Source organism: Tupaia chinensis, unplaced genomic scaffold (assembly GCF_000334495.1).
Source record: "Tupaia chinensis unplaced genomic scaffold, TupChi_1.0 Scaffold145916_1, whole genome shotgun sequence".
Classification (NCBI taxonomy): Eukaryota; Metazoa; Chordata; class Mammalia; order Scandentia; family Tupaiidae; genus Tupaia; species Tupaia belangeri.
Genome location: NW_006205774.1, coordinates 85,763 through 92,255, shown reverse-complemented (window position 1 = coordinate 92,255; position 6,493 = coordinate 85,763).

Below are 6,493 nucleotides of genomic sequence, written 5' to 3'. Positions count from 1 at the left end.
CAAAATTCCTTTTATTATTTTTTTTAGAATTTTTTTTTTTTTTTTTTTTTTATTTTGCTATAGGGTGCATGCGCTCTCCAGACAGAGAGAGAGAGACAGAGAGACAGAAAGCGAGAAATCACCTTCCAGGGGGGATGGTCATGCTGCAATCCCTTCTCCTCCATTCTCCTCTCGGGATCTTGGGCACACATGCACATGTGCCCAGCATGAGTTTAAGCCACCGGGTCCGAGACGCGAACCACAGTTGAGTACATGGGAGTCCAGCGACATAGCCATTACGCTAACTGCTGGTCCCAAGACAAAAGTCCTTAAAGCCAGAAAATAAAGCCTAGAAGACAATCAGCAAAGTTTTAGTCAAAAGGCATAAGATTCTATTTTATCAGTTAAGTCTCATTTGCTTAATATAACTTCTGTTGTGGTCCAATCTTCCCTATTAAGTTCTCAGATATAATATTCAACTCTAACCTTGTCCCCATGATTAAGTTGACCATTTTCTTAGTTTTTGAACTCTTATTGCTGTGTGTCTGTATTCAATATTCCTGGTAGAGCACTATCTTCACAACTTCTTGGAGAGCTGGTCTGGTGTTGGTAAATTCTTTCAGGTTTTGTTTATCTGAGAATGTTCATGTCTTTTGTTCCCATATGAAGGATAATCTTGCCAGGTTCAATATTCTTGGTTGCAATTGCTTTTCCCTAAAACTTTGTATATATTTTCCCATTCTTTCCTCCCCTGCATTGTTCCTGATTAGAGGTCCTCTGTTAGCCTGATGAGACATCCTTTGTAGGTAACTTGACGTTTCTCTCTTGCTGATTTCAGTATCTTGTCTTTGTCTATGATTTTGGTCAGTCTGGCTATAATGTGTCTTGGAGAAAATCTTCTTGGGTTGATTCAATTTGGGGTCCTTTGTATTTCTTGGGACTGGATCTTTGAGTGCCTCTCTAGGTTTGGAAAGTTTTCTTGCAGGATTTCATGGAATAGATTAGCAATGCCCTTATAAGTCTCTTCGCCTTTTGGGATGCCAATAATCCGGATGTTTGGATGTTTGATGATGTCAAGTACTTCTGGTATATCAAGTTCCCTAGCAGCAGCTTCTGGGACGGAATGAAGGTTTCACAAGCTGTTTCAGGCCCTGAAGATGAACAAACAAGCCTAAAATAAAGTGATGTGAGTTTATGGAAAGGAAAATAGAGCCTCGTAAGACCAAGCCCACCCCTGCCTCTTCTGTTGGCCAGGAGTCAGGTCTGTCTCTTCTCCCTCCCGGGAATACTTCTTATCGGTATTACAGTCTTTATGAGTCTGGCTCAGCTCCCAGATGATGCTGTGAACCCTCCTGAAACTCTGACTCATCTCCAAGGTCTGACTTTCAGGTTAGGTGTAAACCATGTGAGGACTTGGCAGGAAGTTACCTCTCTGCCCCTGCTAAAGCAGCACAGCAGTTTAATCCAGTGGTTCCCAATCTTTTCACCACGAGGATCCCGTGAGTACACTTTGGTGCTTAATTTGGGCTGTCAGCCTGAGCTCTGACCGGGTACAGCATGTACTACGTCTGCTCGGCACGTGCAGGTGACTGGCATGTGCCTCCATAACTGTTACGGTGCAGTCTGAAATACTCGTTATCACTGTTTGTTTTTTAAAAAATTATTTTATTACTTTGTTTACTTATTTATTTAATTTTGACCAGAGAGGGACAGAGTGAGAAAGAGAGGGGGAAAGTGAGAAAGTAAGCTGCTAGGTCCGGGACTCTAGCACCCTTACCCACCATGCCATCTATTGGCCCCATCACTGTTCTTTTATGGATTATTGAAAATAGCCCTCGGGCCAGCCACAAAGCACCATGATTAAGAGGCAAATCCCACATGGCCAACCGTGGTGCAAATCCAGGACTGGCAACTTGAAAAATGTACCAGGGGCTTGTATGAGTGCCCCAAATGCCAGCAGGATGGAAATATGGAGAGGGGATTAAGGCATGATCTTGTCCTACTGGGGAATGCTTTCTCTTTCTTTCTTTCTCTGTGTCTTTCTGGCAAGTACAGATACCATCTGGCAATAAAAAAAATTAAAAAAAAAAAAGAAGAAAAGAAAAAGAAAGAAAACTATGAAACCAAGGTGGATCTCAAGTAAGCCAACAGAAGCTGTTAGAAAGATGGCCTGGTGCCATAAATAGTTCTGCCTGGCAGAGAGAATTAGAGAAGCTATATGAAATAATTTATAACATAAAATAACCTGGACTTTTCTAGCCCAGCATTATAATCAGTAGAGATTGCAAAAGAGCAACCACACCAGAGGATTATCTTGAGAAAGACTTTGAGGGAAGATAAAGAGACTGATCTTTGCTGGCAGATGGTATATCACAGAATACTTGGTAGGCAGGGCTGAATTGAGAAGGTTTATGTGTGACTAGTGTGCTGGGCATTTGCTTTTTAACAATTTGAGTAGTTGACATGCAAATATTTTCTCAAAAATATTTAAAACCATAGTGTCTCTGTTGTTATAGTCACAAACAAAATTATTCAAAATTATAAGAAATAATTTGAACATTATCTTTAAAATTCAGTATTTTGAAATTTTGAAAGTTGTTTATTAACTGTCAAGAACTATGGAGTATAAGCAAAAAATTTTCTATATGTAAAGTAAATGTGGAAAAATGTAAAAATATATAAATAAATAAGTTTCTGCATGGTAAAAGGCATAACAATTAGTGTGAATTGACAACCCTCAGAATGGGAGAATATTTTTGTAAACTATGCTTCAGATAAGGAACTGATAACCAGAGTACACAGAGAACTCAAACAGCTTATCAGAAAAAAAAAAGGATCAACCCAATACAAAGGTGGGAAAATGAGCTAAAAAGACAACTCTGAGGAAGACATACGAATGGCCAAAAGGCAAATTAAAAAATACTCAACATCCCTCATTGTAAGGAAGATGCACATCAAAACCACAATGAGATACCATCTAACTCCAATCATAATTTGACTAAGATTAAACAATAATAATAAGCACTGGCAGGGGTGTAGTGAAAAGGGAACTCTCTTATGCTGCTGGTGGGAACATAAATTGGTCCAGCTACTGTGGATAATAATATGAAGATTTTTCAAAGATCTACAAATAGAACTACCATATGATCCAGCAATTCCATTCCTTGGTATCTACCCAAAGGACAGAAAAACTCTTAGTCAGAAAAGAACTTGCACATCTATATTTATTGCAGAATTATTAACAATTGCTAAGATTTGGAACCAACCTACATGTGCACAAACAGAAGAATGGATTGAAAAAGTGTGGCACATAAACTCTATGGAATACTACTCAGCCATAAAAAAACAAGACCCTGGCTTTTGACAGAAAGTGAATGAGTCTGGAAGATTTACTGCTGAGTGAAGCAAGCCAGGCTATGAAGGAGAGAAATTGCATATCTTCACTGAATATAGACTGAATGTCCACACTCCATGACCAAAACTGAAAGCTTAGAGGATATAGAAACAAAGAAATTGGTTATAGATACCAGATACAGTGTGGGAAGAGGGTGGGAGAAGGAGGAGAGTCTACGGAAAGACATCAGGGAGAAAAATAGAAGGCAAGACATTTATGGGACAATAAAATGGGGTATTATCTGTTAATGATAACATGTATAGTATCCCTAACTGGACTGGTGAGAAATGCATTCATGTTGGAACATTAACTTTATAAGCTAAGTGATATATGTGATTGAATGTATTAAAAAAAATTAAAATAAAACATACTTTTTAAAAAGACATCCTATCTCAGGCACTGCATTATTCTGAAGGAAGATTTGGCTGTACATAATATATATACCTTGAACAACACAATCTGAATTGCACACTCTGGTCTTAAAATTTAGTCACATGGAAGAAAAACGTCTAGTTCCATGTGGCTGTATATAGCTATAAGAATATCTAGAAAATGTAAGTCTTTAAACTAGGCCACTATTTTAAGTTCATTGTATTGGTAAATAACTGAATACCTGAAACTGAGCAAATTATAAGAATAGAAGATTATTCAGTTCATGGTTTAGAGGTCCAAGGTCCAGGTTGCACTTGTGAGGACTCATCAGAGTCCAGAGGCAGTGCAGAATATCACATGTTGAGACAGAGCAAGAACATGTGTGTCTGTATCAATGTATAAGCCCAGGAATACCCAGTCATGGGAGCCCCACCCTAATGCCTAATCACTTCTCAAAGGCCCTACCTCTCAACACCATAATCACATTAAGTCTCCACCATCTCAAGAGCTTACCAGATTCAATATATGAATTTGGGGGGATGCATTCTAACTATAGCAGCCACCGTGAACCCAGCTGAATATTTTATGACTAAGAATAAAGAATGAATAAACTCTTTTACTGGTTGTGCTCAGTAACCTTATTATTTAGTTTAGAGAGAACCCTAATAACCACTTTTCTAGTATAATTTTTTTTTTCTAAATACCAGTTCTAATCCTGTAAAACCATGAATTTACTGGATGGTCCAGTTAGTTGCACAGTGGTAATACATTGCTCTGTGATGCTCAACCTATGTGGGAAGATCCCAGGTTCATGTCCCTAGGCCTGCCCATGATCGTGGCTGACTGAGGCTAGGGATAAATCATAATACGGAGACCCTGTTGGGTTCTCTCTCTCTCTCTCTCTCTCCCCTCCTCACTCTCAGTCTCTCATTCTCCTCGTGTAAAAAAATAAACTTCATATTTTAATTTAATTGAAGGCAAGGAGGTGGCACAGTGGTAGTGCAACTGACCCATATGGAAAAGGTCCTCAATTTGAGGTCTGAGGCCTCCCTGAACACACCAGACATGCAGATGTGCCCACAGTCCAGGCTGGTTGAGACTAGGGGTGGATTATGGCGTGAAGAACCTATTAGGGATGCCTTTCTCTCTCTTTCTATCTAAATAACTAAACTGTTCCAAAAAGTTGAATCAAAATCAAAATGAAAATCAAGTTTTAAAGCTATTACTATTATAAGCTGGACAAACATTTTCAGTGGGATAGTTATAAGAGCTTACTCAAAATCATTACTTCAAATAAATATTTATTGAGTAATATGTTGCTTGCATTGGTTTTGAAAAACACATCAGAAACACAGTAACAAATAGACTCCAAGTATTTATTTATCCACATAACATAATTTCATCCAAATCATTTGAATTACTAAATATCAAAGAAGACATAGAAATTTAGTTTACTAACCTTATTTCTATCATAAAAAAATATCATGTATTTCTGACTTAGTTTAACATTTTGTTACAAAAGTCAGAATGTAAGGCCTTTACTTTTGCAATAATGAAATTAAATTAAAAATAAACTAAATTATTACAATAAACTAATAACCAGAAAATTTTTCACATAAGTTATTTAAGTAATACATCTGATGAAGTGAAATATGTTATACATCAAAATTAACTTATTTTAAAAGTCAAAGAACAAGTTTTGCTTTCAATTATTAATTAGAAAATGAATTTATACATTTACAATGAATTTATACATTTAGCTCCAGTATTTTGAGGAAAAGTACTGTCTTGATCTTAGTTTGGCTGTCAATGTATATTGAAGGTGAATATTGATGGCAAATCACAAGAGAACATCTTCAGATGTCGCTGGACTCCCATGTAGTTGACCGCGGTTCGCGTCCCGGACCCGGTGGCTTAAAACTCACGCCGGGCACGTGTGCGTGCGTGCCCAAGATCCCGAGAGGAGAATGGAGGAGAAGGGATTGCGGCGTGACCATCCCCCCTGGGGGGTGATTTCTCGCTTTCTGTCTCTATGTCTCTCTCTGTCTGTCTGGCGAGCACATGCGCCCTATAGTGAAAATCTCTCCAAAAAAAAAAAAGAGAACATCTTTAGGAACTGAGTGACAAAGTATAGCTTTATCTCAAATTGACTTTATGGGATGACACAGATAGCTCCTGCGAATTTTGTCAATAGGTATTTTTTTTAGTTCTGGATCATGATAAAGCATACTATGTCAGATACTTTTGTCCTTAGGCTCTTCATGCCTAATATGACAATGATAAATTTATTTGCATGTTTCTTCTACTTAGTCTTGTACAGACTGTATGCATGTTTCTTTAAGCACAATAGGTATGTGCATTTTCTGACACTAGCATTTATTTTCTCAGAAAAGAACATCCAGACAGTAAAGCATATGCTTTTCTGGGTTAAATATAAAATCTTACAAGGCATACTCCAACCGAATCGTGCTGTGTGTAATAATTTGCACACTATGCATGTCTGTCCTCATCCCTCACTGCCTATTTGCATAGAGCATTTACTGACCCATTAAAGCCCAGCATCCCAGTAACTCACCATGTGTGGGAGTTCAGTGAGAATCAAGTGAGTACAAAAGAAATGTGTTAAAGTCTGCTATTGAGTAAACAGAGTGAATCAGAACTTGGTTCCAACACAGAAAAACACCATGTCCTTCTGTGAAACAAAGACAAGCATAGAACCCCATCATATTTTTTCTCTTTGTATGATTT